We start from the raw sequence: 27,726 nt of genomic DNA on the forward strand, positions 1-27,726 counted from the left end.
TTACATAGAGCGGCATGGCCTGTGGCGGGCACTTTGTCAGCACTGCAGGAGAATATTACTGAACACTACAGGTGAAGCTGAAGTTGACTTACAGCTTATGTTAAAGGACTATTATTTTCTTTTTGTAAGGCTATGGACTGCATATGAAAATATCTAGTTCAGTCTTACACATTTACATTTACTTTTTATTGAATTCTTTTTTATTATTATTATTCCTGGCATTAGAACCACCTTAGATTGAGACAAGCATGAAAACTGGAAACTGGATCAAATGTTTCTGACAAGCAGCAATTCAACCTGGAAAGACTCACAAATGAAAGAAACACAGAGATGGCAATTAGAGGAGTTTATTAGCTGATGTTAGTTTTCTTTTGGCGCTCGGATCCTGGTGGAAGACATGGATGCTGATAAGGACATGAGCTTGAATAAAAATCTTAGGGTTAGAATTAGATTAGTCTTCCCCCCAGGATCCTGATACTGGTGATGGAGTGGAGGCCTGAGGCGATAATGGAGTCAGCAGGAGCTTGAAGCCTGATGGTGGAGATGGGGTGGAGGAAGGTCGAAGCTCAGCTGACGAGCAGGAGATTCTGCGTATGAAGGTCTTTTAAAGTGAAGCCTTGAGGGATGATTGGCTGAAGAGGAATGTGGATCAGGAGCTGATTGGTTGGAGCGAAGAACGTGGTGGAGTAGTTAGACGGAGCCAGAAGTGGACGTGAGTCTTCCACGTTGAATTTTTGTCAAAACTCGATAAAAAACAGGTTGTTTTCCCTTTGTTTGTGCAATATGGTAAATCCATGGAGCAGATGAGTGTTTGGTTGTGTGTGAGGTGCCAGAAGGAGGACCTTGCCCAGGAAGCCTGTCCAGCAAGAAGCTCCACATGTTTAATGCAGCTTTTTATGTAAAGATAAAAACACTTATTTTTACATTTTATTCTACCAGTTAATTAATAGCTTTGTATTAGCATTTTATTGATTTTTTAATGCATCATAGTTAGATTTTAAAATATTATTTTTGATGTCTTTGATGTCATTTTAATGCTTTTTCTTACTTCTGTAAAGAACATTAATTTACAAGCGAACTGGACCTGCCTTGTTTATAATTTCGCACAGCAACCATTGAAGAAATATACAAAATAAGATAATTTTATTTGAATAAAATTGGAAAAATGTAATAATATATTCAGGACATGGATGTGAGCATTTTCTATTTTCATTTGAGTCTAATTTTGAATTTTGTCAAAGATGATTTAGGGGGTTAGTAGTTAGTTAAAAGAAAAAACATTTTCAGCATAAAAATGTCGGTTTGCTGCATGAACACGTTGTTAGGTTGATAACTTATCTTAAAAAGTTAGTCGAAATAGAAACTACTTAAAAATGATCGGATTTTAAGTTAACAGGTTTGTTATAAATCAGCAACAAAAACGTTGTTGGTTGAGCTAAGTTTTCCTGATGTGTTAACTTAAAATGTTGGAAAAAGGAAGACTTGAATTTTCTTTGCAGTCAGACGAAAAGACGAAGGAATGAGACGCAGCAGTTACTGGGTTTCATTGGCAGCTGGAGACGATCATTTTTGATTGATCCAACTGATCGATCTGAAAAACAAAAGCCCAGGGAAGTATTTAATATATAAGAATAAAACTCTGCTGTGTCTATAGCTTTATCACATTTTTGCTTCATAGCGGAGATATTTGCTAAAAATAAGTTGGAACTTTATGGATAAAAGTGTTTTGTCAGAACAAGTGATTGTAAATGGACATTAAAGAGTCATGTTTTCAGCCAAGCATGTGATGATCCGCCTGTTTTAGGTGTTTGAGCTTTAGTTTTTTCACTATGTTTGGTTTTATGTTCTCCTCTTGATGCCGTTTTAGTTTAGACAACTTTGTATTCCTCTCTGCCTGCTCCAGTTCATGTTCTTCCCTCAGCTGCTCCTCATTTCTACCTGATTACCCTCACCTGCTTGCCCTGCGGACCCCTTCACTCTCTCCCTGCATATGAGCTGTTTGGTTTTTGCTGGTTTCTTCAGTTCTCCTGCCCAAAGTCTGTTATTCTGCTCCTTGGCTGCGGTTCAGTGCCTGATTCCCTGCCCATGCTCCATGTCCTGTTTCCCCAGTTGTCCAGTATAAGTTTGCTGTTTATTTTATTAATAACCATTCTACTCACCATGCTGTGTCCAAGCTCCTGCATGAGACGTCGGTCCTACAAACAAACCACATCTTATGACAAAGCAAAGAAAACCTCTTTGTTAAGTTCAGTTAATTTTACATCACTATTCTCATGAAAAATTGTTTGTTGTTTAATATGTAACAAGGTCTCTTTATATAAATTTCAGAGGACGAAAGCTGCACATTTTGTTAGCAAAGACAGGTCTGTTGTCTCAGCTTGTCTTTAAAAGTTTTTTGTTTAATTTTGTCTTTTACTTTGAAGTTCTGGTTCTCCGTAAAACTGTCGAGATTAATTTTGTTGATTAAATTTCACTCAAGCATGTGCTTTAATTTCTATTCATACTGATGCATACTAAGATGATTGACAGTTACATATATGTTAAAACCTCTAGAAGCAAATAAGATGATTACATTGGTCGGACTAGTTATCCTCTGAAGTGATGAAGACTATTTCTACAATAAAATACATTTTATTGACAGGAGGATTCGGAGAAAGGGAGGCTGCCCGGCCTTCATTAGTAAACAACACATTTAAAATGTGCTTAACTGTATTTTGTGACACGGCGCTTTTAAAAATAATCATGGAAACATTTTAGTCTATTTAGTGCAAAGAGTGTTGTACCAAAGATGTGATAAAGGCACCATGAAAACTAAGATTATTAATATTTATTTTGCTGCAACATTGCAACAGTCTAAGGAAAAACCTCAAATAGGTTGTATTTATTCTACCTCTAAACTGTTGGAGCTAAATAAAAACTGAATAATTAGCTAAGGAACTAAAACTCGAAAGTCACAAAACTTAAGTTAAAATTTAGTTGATTTCATTTAATTAAGCCTGTAGTCATTATTTTTCATTTCAGATTGTGGTGGTTTTACTTAAACAGAAATAAAATACAACTTTAACCGTTGCAAAGCTGGATCTACCTAAAAAGGGCCATGAAAAGTAGAGCCGGTGTATTTTTCAGAGTTTATTTAGCAGAGAGTGCATGGAAATCTAAAATCCAGTCACATTACTGCCAGCCAGTCCCACCATGATCAGCTTCTTAAGTCAGTGGATGACTGATGACCTTTGGTTAACATGTTACAGAGGAATGAAGGTCCTGCTCACTTTCACTAACTTGTTACTGTAGATCATTTGTTTTTCCACAACCTCCAATCACAGCCACCCCCCACCCAGCCAGGACCAATTAACAGCAACAAACACTCACATCCAGTAAAACACCTCAGCAGCACCCAGCAGGGGCAGATTAGTGGCCCTCCACCTACCCATTGTGCTGCTGAAACCATCAGGGAGTTTAAATTAACAGTCACACATGAGAAAAGACCACCCCCATTGCAGTTTCAGGTGTGACTGAAAACTTTTGTTTTCCTGGCGACATGCAAATCAGGGTCTTCCCTGCTTCAGTTTAAGGAGTGATGATAATGAACCTTAATTGAAATATACAGTTCATTCTTTAGTTTAAATTAAACAATAATTTTTAGGAAAGATTGAAACATTGATGAATCCAAAGCATCAAAATTAATTTATTACTAAACGTGAAGTGGGAGGGAAAAAAGTTCAGTTTTTTTGGGATTCTTTTTTAATCCCAAGCATCAAGCGCACATAAACATTACTTCCTCAAGGAAATCCTTGATTAGTTAAAAGAATTAGGACAACCCATGAAATATTCACATCTGTATATAGATGTGTTCACATATCCATGTCTAATCTATTTGTTTTATCTATAGAAATAAAGTGAGTTTAGTGCACAAACAACAGAATGTAAACTTGTTTTAGTTAGGACACCCTACTAACTAACTAATGGTGCCCCATTTGGCTGAAATAACTTCAGTGAGATGCTTTTTGTAGCCATCTAAACACTCTCTAAGAAAAAGACCAGGACTTTCAGAATAATGTTCTTTGCACAAATGAGTCCAAAATTTAATTATGTGGTCATCAGAAAAGAAGACATGATTGGCATGAACCCCATACAGCATTCCAGGAAAAGTGTTATGATTTGGGGTTGTTTGGTTTTTGGTTTCTGGTTTTTTCCTTATGTTTTTCACTGCTCCAGTCTTTAATCATGTCTCTGTTTATTATTTTCCTAGTCATGCTTTAGATTTTGTCTTCTAGTTCATGTGCGGTCAAGTTAAGTTTTTGGATCTGGTTATGCTTTCGTTTCATGTTTTTCTAGTTATGTTTCTATTAGTTTGTTTCCTTGGATTTGCGTTCTGTTCAAGCCATGTTTTGCTCCAGTCACGTTTTGTTCTGTCAATTAAGTTTATTCGGTTCACCTGCACCATGTTAATCAGTTTTGTGTTCCACCTGTATCATGCTCCATTTAAACACACCTTGTTCAGTTAGTCGGCGCGGAAACGTTTTTCATTTTCATGCTCATGTCCTGCTGTTCACACGAAGCCTGTCTTGCCAAGCCTGCCCATGTCTGTTTTTGCCGTCACCTCCTGTGAGTGAGTTTTTTTGTTATTAAATATTTTTCCATTTAACATCATGCTGCCTGCTAGTCTGCATTCTGGGTTCGTCCATTGCTCAAGTCGTGACAGAAAAGTACCTCATTCACACTGTTAAGCATAGAGGTGGAAGTGTCATGGTTTTGTGCAGCTGGGCCTGGTCAGCTTATGAATTATATTGTGTAACATAGGTTGCTTCAGAAAAATGTGAGACCATCTGTTAAAGGTTAAAGCTGAAGCAGAACTGGACCCTGCAATATAACAATGTTTCAAAAAGATTCAAGGGTCCAAAGGTTTCTGCCACAATTTGACCTACTTACAAGCTGCATGAAGAGGGACAAAGACTTCAGCAATACTAGCAGTACTAAGAAACAGACCAAGACATTCCTCTTGGTGTCCCACAACATGACAACATTGCTAGCTTTGCTGCAATTCAGTGTGACTGAAGTTGTTTCAATCAAATTGCAGAACACTACTATTCAGGATTAGGGTGATGAAGCTTTCTCCTCAGGTAGAAAACAACTTTGTTGATGTATTTTGTTTACTGCATCAAACAAGGGTATTTTTAGTGTTTACGTGTATTTATATGACTTTCTTTTCCTGGGATAAAAAAAGATCAAACATCAATATGTGAACATTTGTTTTCAACCAACTGATCATTGCATGGGCAGAGTAACCAAAAATAGAGGAGCACTACTTCAACATGTTTTTTTATTGAAGTAGAAGTAAAAAGTAATCATCCTAAAAATGTACTGAAGTAAGAGTTAAAAAGTATTTGGTAAAAAGACTGCTCACATACCAAGTTAGATTTGTTTTGTTTGGTAAAAGTTTTTTTAAATCACACAGATAAAAATATAAATTTATGTGTAAGTTCTGGTATTTTGAAGAAAAAAAAAATGCGTCGAAAGTACAAAAAAAAAAATGCCATTATAAAATAGACTGGCAGAGATGAGTTGGTAAAGACATTGGAACATCTCCCACATTTTTCATAACATAAAGCTTCTGAAATTGATATATATATATATGTATTTATAATATATACTATTTACTGGCTCAGCAAATAGAAAATGGAATCACAACAATGAAGCGTGTTTACTAACAAGAAGTGACCAGAGGTGGTAAATTAGCCAGAATTGTACTCAAGTTACACTAGTGTTACTTCAAAATAACTTTACTTAAGTAGAAATAAAACGTAAGTCAACTCCTAGAAGGATATTTAAAGTTTCTCAGCTAAATGTAACTGAGTAAATTCAACTAGTTACTACATATCTCTGTTAACAGGTCCAAAACGTTTTCTAAACTGTGTCTGAAAATTAAGCTCTAAGCTGTTTGTGTTGAATGAGATGTAAACATAGCATGAAGAGTGCTTGAGAACATGGCTAAAACGTGGTGCATTCATGATGAATGTATTTTGCTCTCTTCAGCCATTATGTTGAAGAAAATTAACAAACGTTGCATGTCTCGTGTTTTAAACATCCTCTCAGAGTCAATTCAAAGTAATGTGAACCAGTCTAGACAATAAAAGTGATTGAGTATCACAATACTCTGAAGACACGACGCATCCGTAGTCCTGGTGAAGTCCAGGAACGTGTCCTTCCCACTGGAAACAAGAAAAAACCAGGTCAGGTCTGTGGCGACAGATTGGACACAGATTATGATGGTTTGGCCTTTACTGGTGTGTCTCTGGGCAAATTGGTGTTATGAGTACACATCCAACCCAGGGTGTTTTTATACCTTCCCAGAACCTGAAATGGACATGGTGGGAAGGTGGAGGGATGAAAAAGGTTTGAAGACCAGAGGCAGAAGGATGGAGGGGGAGGCAGCTGCAGCCAGAGGATGAATGACTGCTACTATGTCCTTTGGCTCCAGACTCAGTTCACGTGTGTGTGTGTGGGGGGGGTGTATGGCTGAACGGGGCTCCTTGAGGAGAGGCCGACAACCTCTCACGCTCATGCACACAAGCAGCGATTATTTTAGCATGAGCCTGTAAACACACTGCTGCACAGTTTGGTCCAGTGCAGATACCGTAGGGAGAAAAAAGGGCTTTGAAGAGTTCATTTCCATTTGTTGGATTTGAAGATTTTCATTTTACATAAAGATCTAGGACATGACAAATGTGATCATGAGTAATTTGCCAAAGTCATGCCTAAACATACTATGTCCTGATTAAAAAAGATGAAACATGATTCATCTTTAAAATATTAAACCCCACATATATAATCTACCTATTTATGCTCCTAATTTTCCTTGTAATGTTTTATATACTGTTTCATAGCAAGTTGCACCTCATCCACTTACTTTCTGAAGCCACCAGTAAGCTTCTGGCATCATTCTGGTTAGACATTTGAGCTCTCTTCTTGGCAGAACAAGTAAATTTAATTTAAATTGGCTGGTTTCCTGTCACAGATCTGGCTTTTAAACATGGTTCCCAAATTTTTAACAAGGTTAGGGTCAGAGCTTCACCAGGGCCTCTCCAGCATATTAAAGCTGTCCTGGTTTATTCATTGCAAAACCAGTTTTGAAGTGATTGGGAATATTGCCTTTTCGGAATATCAGTTATGTCCAAGTTTTAAGCTGTTGATTTGAGATAAAGTTGAAGAATGTGAGGGTATTCTTTCTTAATTATTCTACCTACTTTTGGCAGCAAAACAGTCCCACAGCATGATGCATCCACCAACATGCTTGTTGGCTGGTATGGTGTTCCTAGGTTTAAAGGCCGCACCATAACTCTGCCAGCAGACTGCTTGTCACTGCGGCCAAATAGCTTAATCTTGTCTGACTCTTAAACATTTCTCCAGTAGGCAATGGGCTTGTCTATTGAAAATTTCAGTCAAACTTCAAGGCATCGATTTTGGAGCGGACTTCTTTCTTCTAGGTTTCAGTGACACCAGAACCAGTTTGAGCCTTGACGATTCCTATGTTGTTCTTGTACATCCTAACCTAAATTTCTTTTCATCTGTAGGGCACAGTTCAAGCCTTCTTCCAGATGTCCAGATCACTGCAATATATTTGTAAGCATATACATGTTTACTTGGAATTAATCTTCTAACCTGACCCCTGGTGTAAAAAAACAAATCATATGTATTGGTTCCTTCTAATGCTTGGATTTTGATAACTACGTCTTTTTGCAGTGGATAGTTTCAGATGTAAGCAGCTTCTCTGGGCTGGAAAGTTCTGCAACAACAGCCATAGCCTTCAGAACATACTACAGATTAGCTAGGTAGAAGGCATTTTACACATCCTCCTTCTCTTCCAAATGTCCAACTCTTCTGAGTTACACACAAGATCCACCTTGAAGCATTCATCACCTCACAGCCAGATGAGTGTTCTTTTCTTCCTAGCTAGTTCAAATCTCCTGAAAAATAAAGAAGGAAAAGCGATTTGTCAGCCCAGACTGGCACTTTGTTTTTGAACGCGGAGGAATGTCCGAACCTGAAATATCTTCTCCTCTCATGGTCTTTCTTCTTTTCCTTCTTATTTCTTCATTTCTGTGTCCCTCTGTAGACCTCCCACCCCTCCTACTTCGCTCCCCCCTGTCAAAATAAACACACAGAGAGCTGGCCTTCTTTTAATTCAGGCGCTCCAGGTCGACAAGCCTAATTTCAGTCTCTACTGTCCTCTGATGTGTGTTTGTCGTTCAGTGTGTGCTGGACTGTCTGTCTGTAGTATTTATAACACTCATTAAAAGACTCTTTTTTAAATCCCACCATTGCTCTTCCTCCTCCTCCTCCTGTACCATCATGGTATCTGACATAACCGGCCCTCCGTTCCTGGCAGATAGAGGGGCCGTCGACCGCTGCTGGGGGAACTTTCCTGGCTCGTGGAAGCTGTTGGACAATCACACCTTTCATGGGCCAGAGAGAACGCCGCCCATGTGCAGGCATATAGGCCGGGGCCAGGGAATTTCTCTCCTTTTCTAGACTCACTCTTGCACCATTTTCAGTTTCTGTTGCAATTTGTTGAATTCTTAAATCCTGTTAGGGTTTTTGAAGACATTTATGGCAACAGGCTGAGAACAAAGGAAGATATCCTGAAGGATCACAAACCAGGCAGATAAAAATTACATAAAAGATCAGACACAGCGATAAATACGTTTTAGCTGCTGATTCAGGATAACTACATGAAATTGAACTGGAAATGTCTACTTTTGTATGTGTTAGAAATGCAAAAAGTTTGTTATAGGTGAAAAAGGAAAGACAACCTAATTTCCTAATACTCTTTCCGTGTTTTCCTTCTTTAATCTGCAAATTTCCTCACCCCCATCTTTCCCCTTAACTCTCTCTGAAGCCACCTCTGGACTGACAAAGCCACCTTTTCACAGGTTAAAATTAGCATCAACTTTGCCGGACAACGGCTTGTATTAGAGGCCGTCCTAAGGAGAGAGAGGGAGGGAGAGAGAGATTTTCTAAACTCGACCCTGAATTAGAAGGTTCTGTGAGGACCGATTTGGAAAGGCTCGGTTTGGAAGCATGAGAGAAGCAGTTGTGATGCTGAGCTGTGTGCTTCCCGTAAGCATGCTGAGTAGCTTTATTCAATGAGTGCTTGTAAAAAGGCCAAAAAGAGATCAAATCAGCGTAGAGGAAGCTTAGAAGGACGACTGGGGTCCTGTGCAGTGGTGAGGGCAACCTGGGACATGGAAAACATTAAACACCAGTTCAAACATTCAGAGAGTTTATGAGTGTCCTAAGTGAACATCACAGAGCAAGTCTTCAAAGTGAAAACTGTCTAAAAATGGTAAAATATGTGAAAGTAAACAAATATTAAGGATAGCTTCAGAGTAGAAATCTGTTTGATGCTGAGGTCTGATTTCAACATGACATGCAGCAAAAATGCAAAACAGCCACAGTTCAATAACACTGTTGTGCATGAACACGATCAGTCAGTCAGTCAGTCATTTTCTACCTCTTATTCCATAGTGGGTCGCAGGGGAGCTGGTGCCTATCTCCAGCACTCTATGGGCAAGAGGCGGGTCCACCCTGGACAGGTCGCCAGTCCATCACAGATGAACACGATCAACCTTGCTAATTATTTGGAAAACTTTGAACATCCCTGTTTTTTTAAATTATGAACTTGAACTCACTGACAAGTACATAGCTGACCCTGGTGACAATAAACAAGAGTAAACCCAGCTGTAGTCTAAGAGATTTCCAGGACACATGTCAGGTGCCTCATCGAGAAAGGAGAAGCGACACTATTCCTCAAAGGTAAGTGCCTGATGACTGCTGTGTGTCTGTTAGGCACACATGCACTATACTGCCAAATGAATTGGGACACCCTTTCAAATCATTGATATAAGGTGTTCCAATCACTCCCATAAATCTCCATGGGTGTATAAATTAAGCACCAAGTCATGCAGACAAGCCTTGGTGAAAGAAATGTGCCTATAAGCATTTGTGATACGATGGGTCAGTGTTCGGATCTCAGTGAATTCAAGAGGAGGACAGTGATAAGATACCATCTGTTCAATAATTAATCTTTTCAACTTGGATATTAACAGTTTAACATGTAGTTTACTAAACATTCAGTGCTAATAGATAAGCACTCTTTTGTTTATTTGCATATTTGTTTTTTTTCTGACAAAACACAAAAGATTGAAAAAGTCCAAGTTTAAAATGCCTCAAATTTACAGAGGTAGTCTTGTCATATGAAGTTTGAAAACAACTGACTGAAAGCCTTCAATTTAGTCTGCTTTAAATGAATGTGACTGAAAATCTCGTTAAAAAGCTTCACGGCTTGATTTAAGGAGGATGCTGCTGTGTAAATCAAAGTGTCATCAGCATAAACACGTATTTTATCTGCTGGTAGTCCCTGTCGCAACTCATTTAAAAAAAAAAGAGAATAAACCTTTCAATCCAATTGCAAACCCATTTAGTAGGTTTAGATTTAGTTACTTTTTTTTATTATAAACGCTTTCAAATGACAGTTAGTTAAACCAAATATGTCAATTAAAGGCTAGATGCAAAGGTTAAAAAAACATATGCAGACAGTGTATTGAGTTTTAGTTCTATATTATGTCCAGTGCAGGTGGAATATAAAGACTCTTCTCCAAGTTGAGCTGGTCATGAAGAAGTGTTGCACATCAGCTAGATGAAAACATACACACACTGATCTGGACAAGTGGTTGGGTGGGGCCAGCCCTGCAGAGCAGTCTTGCATCCTGGTGTCACGTCAGCTTTTTTAATACCTTCCTGGAACCTGCGAGGATTTTAATTGATGTTCGCAAGGTGTGCTCATGCATGAGTCATACAAACCTCAACACAATAAAACCTCTTCTTCCTCTTCCTCTCTTTTTCCTCTTTTTCTGTGCTTCTGTAGAAGTCTCAAAGTTTCTCCTATTTTAATAATGGAAATCCATTCTTTTTTTTTTTTTTTTATGTAGATTAATATTCTTGCAGCATGTTTATATACCCGCTCTGCATGCAAGGATGCAGATGTTGTCTCTTTAGCATGGTCTGCTGGTTTTTAGTTACTTTGCCTGTCTTCTATCTGAACCTTTAGCCAAACTGAAGCAGTCTCTACTTTCTGTCCAAACTTCATCCTCTCTTCAAGTCACATGCAAAAGTATTTATTTCATGAATGCTGCTTTTTGCTAAATCCTAGTTGCTTCACAGCCTCGGTTTGGATCAGCAAGGTCATTCAGAATGAAGCTTGCAGTTGATGAGCATATCTCTGCAACCAAGCTAAAATCAGGGATATCCAGGATTGTGAATGCCAGCATTTTAAACATTACCAATGAGCATTTTGACAAAAGCTACCTACACAAAAAATAGATAGATGATAGATATTCAGTTCTTTCATTAAAATATTATCTTTGTTTTATTTATCTCTGAAGAAGAAAGTGATGTAACTACAGTTAAACAAACATTTACCATTTTATAATCGTTACCGAAGAGATATCAACAAGCTGAGGAAAAAATGTAGAACCACCTACCCTGTAATAGTTAGTTTGACCCCATTTGACTGAATTAACATCAGTGAAAAACGTTTTAATGCCATCTACCTGTCTTGGACATCAGTCTGAGAAAGGTTTGCTCCACTCCTCATTCTGTTTCTAGCCACCCTACAACATCTCAATGAGATAAAGAACTGGGCTTTAACTCTGCCAGGAACTGTCCATCTTTTTCATTTTCAGCAAGTCCTTGGTGGGATTTTTGATATATTGTTGGATTATTTGAGGAAAATACTTCAGCAACATTGAAACAAACTTTAGACCAACTCATTTTGGCTTGTGAATGACCCAGATGAAGGCCACCAGCCACAACATCTTTGTCTGTCAATAAAATTTGTTTCTCAGTACGTTTCAGGAGTGTTACTAAAGTCTTGACCTCACCAGATCTTTGTCCCTCTTCATGCACCTTGGAAGTAAGTGAAGTTGTACCAGAAACCTTTGGATCTCCATGTTTTAGGTCAATGTTATGTAGCAGGGTCCAGTTGTGCCTCAGCTTTAACTTATTTATAGATAGTCTCACATTTTATGCTTCACAAGAATTTATTTTCTTTAAATGCAGATTTGATTTGATACATAAATGACCAAACCAATTTTATTTTAGACTCATCTGTCCAGAGAACATTATTTCCAGAAGTCCTGACCTTTGACTATGTTCTCTCCACCAAATTTCAGTCTGGCCTTCATGTTTCTTAATAAGCAAATGTTTTTACTTTATGCACTGCTCATGAAAGTTAAACATGTGCAGTCTCCGTCTGACTGCAGAGGTGTGCAGTTTCACAACAACAGTAGCAACAGCCAGCTGAAGGTCTTATGATGATATTTTGGAGACTTCTTTTAGCATCTTCCAGTCTGCTCTCAGGGTGAACTTGCTTGGACAGCCTCTGCATATTGGCAGTTGTTTTCAATGTCCTCCACTTGCAGACTCTTTTCCGTATGGAATGGCTCATTTCAAATTCTTGTGAGACCTCTTTGAATCCTCTAGATTCACAGGTTACCACAATCTTTTTTCTGAAGGTCTCGGACAGCTCTTTGGATCTTACTACCTCCTTCAAAACATTGCACAATTTGCACCTGATATGATTTCAGCCATTTTCAATAGTGACACATTTCTGCACAAATTCAATTTTCTCTTTATTAAATTTTACAAAAACAATTTAAAGGTATTTTGTTCACTTTCAATTGATTGATTATATTACTGTTTTTATAAATATATACTGTCAGATTTGATATGAAATATCCAGATATAATACATTTGTTATCAAAAACTTCATTTAGTCTTAGAAAGAGGACATCAGTTGCCTTGTATTAGTGTAGAATGGTTACATGTGCACTCACCGGCCACTTTATTAGGTACACCTGTCCAACTGCTTGTTAACACAAATTTCTAATCAGCCAATCACATGGCAGCAACTCAATGCATTTAGGCATGTAGACATGGTCAAGATGATCTGCTGAATTTCAAACCGAGCATCAGAATGGGGAAGAAAGGTGATTTAAGTGACTTTGAATGTGGCATGGTTGTTGCTGCCAGACAGGCTGGTCTGAGTATTTCAGAAACTGCTGTTCTTTTTTATAGCATTCGTTTTGTGTCTCACTATGGAGAACACCTCCTGCGTGGCCTCGACAGAAGCTTAAATGTCATTATGCCAGCCCTGAATGGCTGACATCAGTGACGTCTATGTTGGGAGGGGCCCTGACCCTCACCCTATAAATAGGGTAGACATAGTGTCATTCGTCATTCAAAAACCTCTTCTCGCTTCTCCCAGAAGCTGTTTAACGGCTGTACTACTGGGTGCTAAGCTACACTGTCCATAGACCGGGTGAACAACTCGGTCACCGGGCTCTTGTTCCCAGCTATACGGTTGTTCGCTAGCCTGCGAAAAGTAGAAATACTTCTCGTGGTTAGTACAAGCGCGAAGTAGCAAAATTTTTCACGCTTATCCACCAAGTAGCAATACTTGAGGGTAGCAATACAGTACCGGTAGTAATATCGTACAGCAAGCTAGCTTATACTTATTAGCTGCGCAAGCTTTTGAGAGAGCCCCGCAGGCATAAACGCCCAGTTAGCTAACCATGGCTACCGCAGTGAACGTCGGTGTAGTCGAGGAAGGCCCCAAGCTCTGCCCCTGCGGTAACAAAATGTCCTCGTGGGACACTCTATGTGCAGCATGTCTGGGTGTGGTCCATGCAAGAACGGCCTTAACCTCCACAGAGGAGTGTATTCACTGTGCGGGTTTCCCCCGTAAGCTGCCCCGCCACAGGCTAGCTTGTATGGTTGGTGTTAAAAGTAAAGCATTTATGAGAGGCCCCTGCTGGATTGGGGGCCCTAAGCAGCTGCTTGGCTCAGTGATGTCTAGGGCCGGCTCCCAGAAAACAAGGAGCACAAAAACATTTCTAACTTACCTCAGTAGAAACTGATCAAACCCAAATCTAAAGACAAAGTGAACATTAACAGGTTCACTAAAGCAGCTGTTGGAAAAAACACAGTAAGCAGTGCCAGGATCGCTGGTTCAGAGCAAACAGAGCAGAACCAGGATGTAACTGGTCAGACTGGTTTGTTTGAAAGACCGGTGATGCTTCAGGAAGGCTGAGATACAGCTGGAAATTTTATATCTATGAATTAGTTTTTTTCAGACATACATTGTGCTTGTTGGAGGTAATGCGAGACAAACATCTACAGTAATAGAATATTTGATTATAATGACTATCAATATAATTGTCTAAATAATTGAAATAATAGTTTAAAAATCTATTAGATTTTGTCAATACAGTAAGAGAGTAAGAAAAGCAAGCACCAAAGTGTCTTTACTCTCGTCGTTTATTACACGAAAAGACCAAATAAAATCCCTGTGACTATCAGTCAGCCTCTTCCAAATCAACCATTTATCTTTTCAGAGACAGCTGCCTTCTTTTTCCTCCATCTGGGTTTTGTTTGAAGTTGAATGAGGCCTACTAAAGTAAATAAAACGTCTTATGGATTGTTTGCTTGTAAAGACGGTTAATTAAAACTTGACGTCTACTAAAAACAATTGAAGAACATGAGAAGGTGGAGTGCAGGCTGAAGGAGGGCTGTCAAAAATGACGGATTATCTACATCAAATATGGAATAACTGTTTATTGCTGAGTGAGACTGTGTGGTGCTAAAATTCAGGTAATTAGAAATCTGGGAAAATTAGCAATGAAGAAAGAAATGATGACCAGTGAGCCCTGACAGCACCAACTTGCGGTGTAGAAGTTGTTACTGATGGAAGAAGATTGGAAGTTAGCTATTTTCAGCATTGGTGAGTGCTGCACTTTGAGCAAGTTAAAAGGTTATAAATACAAATACTGTTTCATTCTCCCTGATTTCTGTCAGTCAACCTTATTAAAAGGTAAACACTCGGCTTCTTCTGAGCTGCATGCATGCCATCTTAGAGTACAGCAGGTCTGCTCTGAGACCAGAGAGTTTACACGTGGCTGCTGAAATTCTGCTACACATACACACACTTCCCCACAAACATGCCATAAATAGATAATACACACAAATCCCTCATTTACACAAGGTTTCTTACACTTTTCACACAAACACAAACACATGCTCCTTCTTGGGGTCTGCTACTCCCACAGGTAGCAGCAGACGGGACAAAATTAGTGACGTGGCGGGTAATTTCTTAGTCAACCAAAACCAAATAAATAACACCATCATTCATTCACTTTGCTTTCCATTGCTAGTTTCCCTTTCCCTTCTTAGCTATGGTGAGAAATCAGAGAAAACAACCAACTCCTGAAGCAGTGGTACAAAAATCCAGGTTTAAATAGATCTGGTGGTGGTAAGAAAAGATCTGAGAAAAACAGGCCTGAGAAGAGACTGACACCTTGAACAAAACAAAGGTTTGTCCTGCTGTTTCAGTTTTTGGTTATAAAAAATAAAGTATATTATCCGGTTAGGTATTTTCTAGGGATTTAAAATGTGTCATATAAATTCAGTTCTTTTCATTTTATTTACACAGCACCAGTTCACAACAAATGTCTCAAGGGACTCTACCAAAAAATGTAAATTCAAACCAATAATACAGACAAATTCAAAGTCAATTACAGACACTCCATATATCTTGCGTCACTTTGTTTGATTCCTACACAGAAAAGTCTAGAATCTGAATTAATCTATTTTTAGGTCAGAAAAATAAGGAAAAAGAAAATAAGAGTGTGGAAAAATATTCGTATTTCCCATCCCACTGTCTAACTATCCTTCCATTGTCAATCCTTCCTTCCTTTCTTCTGTCCACACTACCTCATGTATATTCTTCTATCCCTCCTTCCTTTCTTCAGGTCCTTACTAAGTTCCTTCCCCGTACTTTTCCTTCTGTCTTTACTTGATTGTGTCCTTCCTCTCTCCCGCCCTCACTTATGGCCATATTCTTTCCTTTTTCCGTTTGTCCTTGTATCCTTCCTCTCCTCGAGTTCTTTCTTACTTCCTTGTGTCCTTCTTTCTTTACCTCCTCTGTCCCTCCCTTGTTCATTCTGCTTTTCTGTGCTGTTATTTGTTCCCCTCCTTGTGTCTTTTATTCCTTTGTTGGCCCAGCCTGCTTCTGTCTTATCTACCTTCTCTCTGTCCTTCCTTTTTGTGTCCTTGCTTTATTTTCCTTACCTCCATTCTTTGTGTCCTTCATTCCCACTGCCATTGTTTTGTTTGTTAATTTTTTTCCATTGCTGTGTCCTTCCCCTCCTTCTTCCTTCTGTCCTTCCTTGTGTTCTGCGTTCATTTCTCTCTTGTGTCCTTCCAACCTTCTTTCCTTCCTCCTGTTTTTTCTTCCTCCCTTCTTTGCTCATTTTCTTGCCTATTTTTTCCACCTGTGTCCATCTTCCTTCCCCTCCATTCTTGTGTATCATCTCTTTCTTTCCCTTGTGTCCACCTTCCTTCTTTGTCTTCTTTTTATCCACCCTCTCCTCCTACCTTCGTTGTGTTGTGTCCTTCCTTCCTTTCCTCCTTCCTTCTTTCCTCTTTTCCTTCCTTCCTTTGTTCCTTCCTTCCTTCCTTTCCTCCTTCCTTCTTTCCTCCTTTCCTACCTTCCTTCCTTACTTACTTCATTTATTGCTTCCCGGTGTAATTTTAAAGCATTCATGCTGTCTAAATATTTGCCAATGCTTTCTATTTGAATTTCAAATTTAACATAAAAGACTGAGAACTCTGGAATGATATTTCAGGTATAAATGTTGAGAAAATTGGTAAACATTTTTGGGGAAAATATATATATTTTTTAAATATATCCAGATTAGTGTATTTATGGCTTTAATGTGACTGTATCAAGCTGCTAACATCCAGAAACACCCAAGGTGATAACTGAGATTCAAAACCTTGCCTCATCTTTCACTTTTCAGTGATATTTTGGCTAAACAGTAACAAGACTTGTCCACAGCTCTGCACCCGCAGGCGGGTAGGAGAGAGCAGTATGTGCCCAGATTTTGGGCAGCTCTGCCAGCGAGGTTTTCAGGGAGACAGAAGGAAAACTAGCTGCATCAATGGAGAAAGTGTGCTGCTCCAGATACAGGTGAGGGTCCAGTGCAAGGCAAACAGAACAGGTCCAGTTCACTTCACTTCCTCCCTGAAAACAGAGAGGGAATGGCCCAAAGTCAGTGCAGCTACATCCTCAGTCTGTTTCCGTCAAAACATCCGCTGAATGAATCAAACATCTTATTTACCAAGTGCTCCCTACAACCCTTTCCCTCTGCTCCACCATTCGCCGTCTGGTCACTGCGCCGCCCGTCTCCCACCTCTCCTGCATGTCTCCTCCCACGTCTCCCCTCATACATGAGTGGGTAGAAGTCTCTAAAGAGTTTTGGTTACCATGGCGGATCACTATAAAACCACTGGGACTCAAAATGCCCTCTGATTTTTCAACAGGGAAAAACTGCAGCCTAGAAAAAATAAACAACCAGGGTTCTTAAAATTTATTTTTAGTTTGACTGACTGAAAGGTCTTACAGAATGATCATAAACAAAATGTAATATATTCATCATCAACATTATTTTAACCCTAACCAACCAGTTAAATAAAAATCCAATTTGCTCAGAACTAAATTCAGATCAATCCAGTTTATTTCTGTACGATCCAATCATCTAGCCAAGTTCAGATTCAATAAGATGCAAACCAATTTAATTCAATTAATCCAAATCCGCTCCTGTTTTTAACATGATTTTCAAGCTAAATTGGATCCTAATAAAACATTACTCCACAGATATAGCTTGATCATTTTATTGGTAGATAGAATTATTATTATTATTATTATTATTATTATTATTATTATTATTATTATTATTATTATTATAAATACCAGCAAATTCTAGAAGAAGCAAAACTCATGAGAAATATGAAACTTATTTGAGATCTGGCTTTACAACATGATAATGGACTGAAACCGGCTGTAAGACAGAAAACAGATTCCCTTAAGTTTTTTTCCTTTATAACAATTGTTGCCAAAAAATCAACATTTATTCCATTAAAAATTCAAATATCACTGATTTTACACATTTTACATTTAAAACATTGTGAGGCTCATAGACCACAGTAATAGTATTCACTTTTATGCCTGAAGTGAAAATCCTTCTTAAAAAAGCCCATAGCAAACCAACCAAACTCAGAAGAACTTCAGTCACTTCTGCTGTGCGTGAATGCAAAGCAGACAACCTTTTAATGAGTACCAGTTAGCCACACTATGCATTCATCTTATCTTCAGTTCAGTCCATTCACACCATCACCATCATCCCAGTCAACACCACATTATTTACCAACATGTGCAGAAACCAATCAAATAGAACAATTCAGGAATGGATTTGTTCTAAAAAGTTCTGAAGACAATCATCATCCATTGTTATCATTTGCTTCAGCATCTGGATTATCTGAGTTAAACTCTGTTAGAGTAACTCAAATTCACATTATGTCTGATCCTCATTGCTTTGTTTTTCATTTGAGTTTGTGATCTGCAGAATACATTTATGCCTGACATGCCCAGCTCTGGCTGTCCAAGAAAGTTCACCATGAAAGTCGACCACGAGATAATAAAAGAAGTCTCCAAACTCCTTAAAATGCTAAAATGTCACAGCACCCACAGAAGGGTTTTGATACAGGTTAATGTGAGACTTCATGCCTGTACGGTGAGAAAGAGAGTGGGACAGACCTGGACCTAGTCAAAGCCCAGATTGTGATCTCACTGAGATGCTGTGGGGTGACATCAGACAGCTGAAAGTGAGGAGGGGGGCGAACGTTCCTCAGATTGATGCCAGAGACTAGCAGATGGCTACAAGAACTGTTTCGCTGATGTTATTTAATTCACTAGCAGCTGGGAGTAGAGTCCTAAATTTTTTCTTAGCTAGAAAAAACGTTTTTGTTTTTGTATTTAACTTTCATTTCATGAATAAAACTGTTTTTCTCTTTTGGCTCACTTAAACACATACATAAAAAATTACATTTGACATCAGTATGTGAACATTTCTTAATAAGGAACTAAATATTTAATAAGGTCTTAATTTTTTCATGACTGTAAATTTTCATTTTAAATGGAGAAACACCTACAGCCATTAGCTTAAAAATAGCTAGCTACAAATGCTACTAGCGAGTAGTGTGTAAATATTAAAGGCATAGTTCAGATTTTTGGAAGTAAGGTTCTGTGAAGATATTATCACCGATGAATCCCGTTCTTGTTGTAAAGGATGAAAACCTTACAGCTAGTCAGAAAGAGGTTCCTACATGCAGTCTACATGCTCACAACAGACAGTTGAGGTTTCTGCTGCTTTTACAGCCAAACAAAGATTGTCCCATTACCTGAAAATTTCGTTGGGGGACCCTGCAGCTCGTTAAAAAAATCTTAAGTTTCTTTAACTTTTTTCTTTTAGTCTTTTCAAAAAGAATAAAATTTGCCTCCAAACGTTTAGAAGATTCCTGGAAATAAACTATAAAAAAAGACTTGCTTTGTCAGTCACATTACTGATCACACCAGTCAGAAATTCAGCTGATTTTAGCAGAAAGCTTCCATATTTATAGAAAAATGTGCTTTTACTGTTACATCCCTTAGATTGAAGTGAGCAGCTACACCCAGAGGAAACTTTTGCACAATATTCATCAATGTTTCAAATAAAAAGATAAAGTGTTTTCTTTTTCTATCCTCCATCTACCTTCTCTCTTTTCCCTGTTTTTGTCCATTGTTAAGGTTCAGGTACCGTGCCGGCTGGTTAATGGTTAATCTCGGGCTCGGCGCTGGCGGGGAGCGAGGGGAGGAGGCTGCCGCCATGAAGAAATGGTGACATTTCCCTGCCATTATTCATCCGGGCTTTGTTCCCGCAGCACAGAGAAGTGTTTGCACTGGGATGGAGCACAGGGCGGAGGGATGACAAGATGGAGGGATGAATGGGGTAGGGTGTGGAAGCGAAGAGGGGGTGGGGGTTGATTGGGGGCTTGAGAGGTGAAGAAGTCATGGGGTTAAAGTGTGAGACACCTATAAAGTGAGGATAAGACAGACAAAGGCCTCTGTGTTTCTTACCTATCATCTTTACCTCTAAATCTTGACTTTTCCTTCCTTGTTTTTTATTTTTGCCTTAATGGTTTTTCTTCCTGTCTTTCTTGTTCTAAATTCACACAGAGACACACATGCGCATGCTCTTCTCTGCTGTTTACATGCCGTGTTTGAACAATATGGTGGACGGGAGGAGGGAGAACAGCTAAGGAGGAGCAGGGATGTTAACCTCAACCAGAGTTTGAGCTGTCTAAACTCTCTGTTTAGACAGCTACAAACAAGAAAAAAACTCTTCAGTCGCTAAAGTTTTATTGTTTTATTATCCCGAGCCTTGAAAAAATTAAACGACGCAGAGTTTTTGTGTAATATGGACATGTAAAAAAGAAGCTAAAGGGAATGAGCAGGAAATAAGGAAGCTTGACGTCAAATATTTGTTTACATAAATAGAAAAAGTCTGATATTTATGTAATTAAGAATATTACTGTATAAATAAAGCTAGCATATAAAAAAAACATAATATTTTGTGTACACAAAAATCTTGTTTAAGGTCGAATTTCCACATAAGTTGTAAAAAGAAAATCAAAAAATTCTGAAATATTTCCAGAATAAATAACATTCAGCTTTTCCGTGTTTTTAAAAGTAAATAAGTTATCTTAATATGCACTTTCTGCACTTTCTGCACTTTCACAATAAGAGCATCTGGAGCTGCATCCTTTAAAATGGAAACACCATTACCATAATATAGATGATGAAACATGTGTAACAGCTGCCAGTTAAATACACTGTTTTTTTGGCAAACAGTAATATGTTAATAAATGTGTTTCTGCTTAGTATCAACACAGAAAAAAGTGACCGCTGTTATTTCACAAGCAGAAAACCTGACATTTTGTAATTTCTACGTTTTTTTTTGTGTCCTCTTTTGAGTCTACTGCTCCCTGTTGGCTCTTTGTTTACTATCATCTGCAGGCTTCTGTTTTATCCTAATTTAGCATTATGAATTGTGTGTGTGCTGGTAAGCTACTTTTTATTCGGTACAAAAATATTATTACTAAATTAAATTACTACTGTTTAATATTTCAGAACCTTTTAATTTTTCTTTACTTTCCCAGCGTGCATGCATTTAAATATGCCTCTTCCTTCTACATTAATGTATGTTTTTCAAAGCCAAACTTGACTTGGTATACAGGAAGAATGATTTAAATCTATTTGATAAGTCCTTCAAATTAGTTAAAGTTTTCATCACTTCATAAAATGATTTAAGGGTTTTCTTTCCTGCCCCATTGACTTGTTTTTCTTTCAGTTTTACCTAAGTTTTGTTTTTTAATTTACAGGCTGCAGTGTTGCAGTGTTCAACTTGTGCTATTATTTGAACATATCCATTTTATATAACTATATCCATTCAAACATCAATCAGAAAATTTAATTGTACTGGGCCTGCACTGCTGCACTTCCAGTCTTCAGAGGACCCTGGTGTTTGCATGTAATTGGCTGCATGGCATGCCCATCAAAATAAAGTTACCTCCCTCCCTGTATGTATTCTCAGCAATGCATTAGCAGTTAAAGACTCTCCCTGTTGGGAGTCGGGTCTTCTTGATCACTTCGAAGAAGAATTGCCTCCCAGAGTCGGATCATCCAGGATAACATTTAGCTAGTCAGCACAAAATTAAACAAATAAATAACTGCTCTCTGTAAAGGTTCTTCCTACATGTTTATCCATAAAAACATAACTGCAGCAGTGACTCATTTGTTTCTTAGTGTCGGATTCGAATGAACAAGAGACTGAATATGAGTATTTTGGCTTAATCTCCAACCACCTCGTATGTAGAATGAGCATGAAACTGCGTTTTAGGGACCCGCTTCATGGTGTTGTGAGTATAATAACCGTAAATGCACCTGTGTGAATGGATATGTGGATGTTTCAGCTGCTTCCATTCACTGTTTCTATTAATTCTACAACCACGGTACATCACCCTAATTAAAGCATTCTGTGATAGCTGTTTGAAGAAAAGGGAGGGAAATTATATGCAGACCGGGTCGGCAACAGAGCTCTTTCAGGTCTCCAAGCTACTGCTTCTCAGAAAACATTTCCCCTGACTGCTTCTCCTCACTGGACACATCACCACATAAATCTTTGCGTTATAAACAAACATTCCAGCTGGAAATGGTGATATCACTATTTTTGTCTTGGTAGGTCATTATGTTATGCTCTGGTGTCCCAGTTTGATATGTTACATGTAATACTAACACTGTTCTGCAACATCCTGCAGCATGTCCAGCTTCCAACAACTCACTGTCTTCCTTTCAGCAATCAGAACTAATACAACCATTGAGATACAAGCCCAAACACAAATAAAAAAGAAATGTTGCAAAAATCAGCATATATAGTTTGTGAAAAATACCTACTTTATTTCATTTTTGTGTGATACCAACATATGAAGGGTTTGGCTTTGTCATTAAAATAATAATAATTATTGCCACATTTTAAAGCATTAGAATATAATTTAAAAATAATCATAATAGTTAATACTTGTAATAAAATACAACCCTAGATGAATTATGAGTCATGACATAATACTCACTAATCCACACAAAAAATGCCTAACTGTTAAATGAGCGTAAAAAAAAAAACTCAGCCCACCCTTAACGCTTCTGTCAGTCAGCTGCTGCTAATTAAGTGCATTTATTAACCGACCCTCCACAATTAAGCAAAGGTTTAGCATTAATGATCTCTCAGAATTACCTACTGTCCATCAATCAAAGCGATTATATTAAGGACATTTCCAAACAATTGCATTTTTATCTAAGGTTCTAAGATTCAGTAGCAGAATAAATACAAAAAATGCCTCCAATCTTAAAAAAAGTGACAAAAATGTTCACCTTGAGGTCAGACATTGGATAAAATGCAAACAAAGTTTGGCTCTTTTAGAAACGTTGCCAGAAGAAACCACTAGACTGCATCAATGTTGAAACAAAAGTGGAGATATGTGGACCAAGAACTCCTCAGCACTCAATTAGTACTCAGTCAAATGGTCCTGTGTCTGAAAGGCAAAACTTAAATCTAACCGAATTGTACATTTATCTCAAATGTAGCTGCAAAACTACAACAGAATGGCCAAAAAACTGTGGTGCAATAGGCGAAAGTCCAGAACCCAACACGAAATACTGGGTTGGGACCTGAGCAGGGCAGTGCATGAATACGTATCTGCAAATTTCCACAAACTGCAACATAATTGCAGTTAAAGTCTGTATCACAAGAGTTGTGTGTCACAATGTGTTGCATTTAGCAAGTGTTCTTAATCAACACAGTCATAAAAGTTACAAGATGGGTGCAGCTGTGTTTGTCGGTCAGAACCACAGATCTGGATACTCCCACAGGGGCAAATTCTGAATATTGATCGGAGCTACTAATGTGCTGGGTAGTGAATCTAGGCCAGTGTCTATCATCTACAGGAGTGCTACACAGCCTTGTTAAAATGGCAGGTTTTTGTGACATAAAAAATAAGGCTTTGATAAATCATTTCAAAAATGTTGTGACATTAAATCTGACATATAATCTCAATAATTTAAATGAAAAAACAAATCTGTTAGGGTGGAAATGTTAAATATTAAAAACTACCTTAACCTGGTTGCACAAGTATGTTCATCTTTGCTGCACCGTGTGGTTCAGAGCCTGTTCCGTTGTTGCATGTTTCCACCAAAAAAGAGATCCCAGAGCACCAACTATGGTTCAACTTGGGCACCGCAGAATACTTAATTTTTCTGCGCGAACCTTGATGTCACCCGTGGACGGGTCAAAGTTGGGGATGATAGAAACAACAAGTAATGCGGTGAAGATAAAGAACGTACTGTGCTTCTGTGCTTTCCTTTGTTGTATAACGCCCACTGTTGATGATGCATTCTTGGTTCCCAAAACTGGTGGAAATGTGCGTTGATACACAACAAATCATCAAAATTCAAAGTCACCTGAACCTACCAGGTTCAAGAGTTCTTACAGTGAAAAAACACCCACTACGTTTTCAGGGACCTAACAAAGGATCAGAGGGGTCTCCTTGTAAAAAGGTATCAATCAGGAGAAGAGTACAAATAGTTATAGCATTATTTATAGACCATGGTGCAGTGAAGACAAGTACTGGAGAACAGGGACATTCTAAGAACAAGACATTTTGCCAACATTAAAGACAAGCTAGAAACTGGCAGCCTAGTTTACTCAAATGATGCTGAACAATAACTGCACCTGAATACATGTCTCAAAGGTGCTTGTATTGTAGATGTTGTGTTGCGTCTCTACCTGTATACAGTGGGGTTATCTTCTCATTGAGATTACACACACACACGCAGACACACATGCACAGTGTGTGAGCAGAACAATGGCTGGCTTTGAGAGAGCTGGGCTGACAGGAGGAGATGGGCTGCAGCTATTGTTTGCTCTGTTTGCTCACAGACTCACCTGGCACTGAGCTAATATCAGCAGCTCTATATGTCATTGGAGAGGACGAGGGTCTCGGCCCACACACGCAGCCACAGGACACGCACACCCGGATGCAGTTCTGCATGAATCTGCACAAGCGTTCGCACTAGCACACAAAAAAAGCCAATGCTTTGAGACCAACTGACATGTTGAATGCCTTATTTTATGTTTTATAGTTTCACTGGAGAGATTCTGTGGAAAACAGAAAGGGTTTATGGTGGAGAATCAGGGGTGGGACAAAGGGGGTGGGGTTCTTTTAGGTTTTTACTACTGTGCAAACAGACAGACACACCAGCCACAGTTGATGGGTTTTGGTGGGATCAGCTAGAAGCCTCACAGCGACCCTCCCAGACCCTCCCATGTTTGATCGACAGAGTTAGGAGAAGAGGGGTCTGAGTTTATTTGATGCATTGTTTTGTTGAATAGGCCACAAATGTGCTGTGATAGGTTGAACACAGGTGTCCACAACTATGTTCCTTTGTCCTTTTATTCTTATCCTCTTTTCTTGCTGGGGACATCAGCATGTTAACAATGAATAAGAGCCACACATATTTATAACAACCCCCAAATTAAATTGGCAAAGTTGCATGAAAAGCTTTAAAATAATCTAAATCAATCTATTTTTGCAATAGCATCATATCAGACTCACAATTTTAGAAAACCTTGACCTAAAAAACAAGGTGTACCAGTGGCATAGTTATTGGAACCCCTTGCGTTTCCTATAACCTGAAACATTATTTTTACCTCCTCTGTCTGTATGCAAAATATCTCAAAACGTTAAAAACGGATGATGATTAAATTTTCAGACAAGGTTCGTATTAGGACAAGCAACAGATAATTAGAGTTCGGTGTTGATGCAGAGCACAATCTGGATCCAGTATTTTTTTAAGGATTCTTTCTCACTGCCAGACCACGGTGCGACAACTTGGAGTTCCCACATGGTTCCTCACCCTGTCAGCAGATGACATGCAGTGTCCTTGGCGGAGGTCTGCACTCCCTGAGTGTCTTTCTAGTTTTATTAATATAAGTTTAAGCAGAGTATGTAGGAACATTTGGTGTGTAATCCATGAATTCTGTTCTCCACAGGTTATAAATGTGAAGGAAGGACAGTCTTTATCAGGTAAGACAGAAATATGTTGTTCTTCGTAAGTCAGGAAACTGCTAGAAACAACTAGCTATTTGCCTAAACTTGCCCATATCTACAGTCAGACCAGTAATTAATAAGTTTAAAACAATTGAAGCTGTGACAAACAAGGCTGGACAAGGAGTCATGTTTGCCTTGCCATTAAGCCCAGTTCAGACGATGGAGGGGGGTGTGAAAAAATATCCAAAGCTCACTGTTTAACTGTTCCACAGAGAAACATCTAAGGGTAATAAGTAAACATAAATATTATTAGACATGTTCTACATGCCACCAGGTTTTTGGGGAGGGATACCACAAAAAATGTAAATGCATAGTTAGCGCAACTCATCTGGGACTTTAATTGGAACAGTGTGATTTGGTGAGATGAGACTCCTAAGAAGGAGTTTTTCAGCGTCGACGACTCAAGACGGGTCCAATGTAAAAATGTACTTGTGAAAAAACATCTTATACCCTTTGTTAGGTATGGTGTTGGACCTGTGATACTGTGGACCTGTTTCTCTTTATAAAGGCTTTGATAGCCTCGATAGAGGCCATGACATCTTGAATTCTTTAAGATACTGGGACATTTTAAATAAAAAGCTGGAATATTCTGCCAGAAAACTGAAAATGTGTCACTATTGGGTCTTATAGCAGGAAAATTATCCTGAAACCTCAATCAACACGGAAATGGTTAAATGGACACAAAAATCATCCTTCTTCCATGGTTAGTTCTGTCCCCAGACCAAACTCCCATAGAAAACCTGTATGGTGAAATGAGGAGAACAGAGCAAAATAGAAGACCCTGGATTCTGGTTCATTTAGAGAAATTGTGCAATTGGGTTTCTTGTTTTTGTGAGTAAAGTAAGAAGGAGTTGTTCTTATCATAGCCAGGCTTGTTGTATATACCTCCTTCTGCTCATGCTTTTAAGAATTTGTCTGGTAAGAAAATGCCAGACAAGCTCCTCCACAGCTAAGCTGAAACTGATGGTAGAGTTCCAGAAACCTCTGGAATATATAAAAATGACCTGATTGTGACAAGGTCAAGTAAACAACAAAGCACAGACATAATGGCCATGGAGGCAGCGTTGTACTATCTGTTGGATTTGCGTCAGAAATATGGCGGTCTTTGTTTACCAGTAACATTCAGTTAGAGCTCTCTTGGTTCGCTCTTGGGTCTTAGTTTGAATAGGTTATATGGGTGTGCATATTGTTTTTCAGCTTGGGACCTGGCTGTCTGCCAGTCGATAACAGAGTGGGGCATGCTTGCTGCATTAATGATTGGTCAGCCCTGCCCTCAGCCAGGTTCAGGTTCTTTATTTTATCATTTTTCTTTATCAGTCAAGCATTGCTTACAAACAGGAACGTAACAAGAGGAGGGATGAGTTTCATGCTTGCTTTCATCCCACAGAACTGCATGTACATATAAACAGAGCAGGAAGAAACAATGTTTGCTTTTCTTCCTTTTGTGAACCAGTTGAAAACTTTATAGCTTATAACTGCATATCTGGTATAAACTGTCCTGCAGCTATGCTGAAACAAGGGTGAGGAGTTGGAAGCCATACCTGGTGAGGCCAAGCGTGTTCTCATTGGGATCAAAAAGAGTTCAGTCGACAGTGACAGTGGCAGGCAGTAATAGAGAAAAGGTCTTTATCCTCGGTGGCATCTGTCCACAGCATGTTGCACATCACTGCACACCTAACTACCTTCATTTGCAGTTGTGGTCTTTCATGCGACACAGTGCAAGCGCACGCCGTCTCAGCTGCAGGCGACCTCCTCGTGTCTCATACCTCGGTGAGTTAGAACTGCTCAGAGTCCGTGTATATACCAGACACAAAGGTGGTTTGTCACCTTTTTAGATGACAGAACTGTACATTGATTTCTTGTAATTGCTACTAATTTTGCAGTTATGTTTACTGATTAAACTGCGAAAAAGTTTAAATGTTCAAGATGGACAAACATTCTGAACCTTAAGCTAAGGACGTCTTTAATGCTGCTTAGATTTAGACGTAGCTCTGCTGGTTAACAGATGAAACTGCACTGATGGCTTCAGTTTAATATACATATATACATTTTTTCATCTGTTAAATTTCA

General features: G+C 38.7%; 1 long non-coding RNA gene across 1 annotated transcript; it reads right to left on the minus strand.

Annotated features, from left to right (window-relative positions):
* Positions 1-545: 545 nt before the first annotated feature.
* LOC124884495 lies at positions 546-27,464 on the minus strand. The gene is made up of 3 exons (XR_007042450.1): positions 27,198-27,464; positions 2,160-2,195; positions 546-1,591 (listed from the first exon to the last, which is right to left on the minus strand). It is a non-coding gene; the product is annotated as an uncharacterized LOC124884495 (long non-coding RNA).
* Between the last annotated feature and the right edge of the window lie 262 nt (positions 27,465-27,726).

This window comes from Girardinichthys multiradiatus, chromosome 18 (genome assembly GCF_021462225.1).
Source record: "Girardinichthys multiradiatus isolate DD_20200921_A chromosome 18, DD_fGirMul_XY1, whole genome shotgun sequence".
Classification (NCBI taxonomy): Eukaryota; Metazoa; Chordata; class Actinopteri; order Cyprinodontiformes; family Goodeidae; genus Girardinichthys; species Girardinichthys multiradiatus.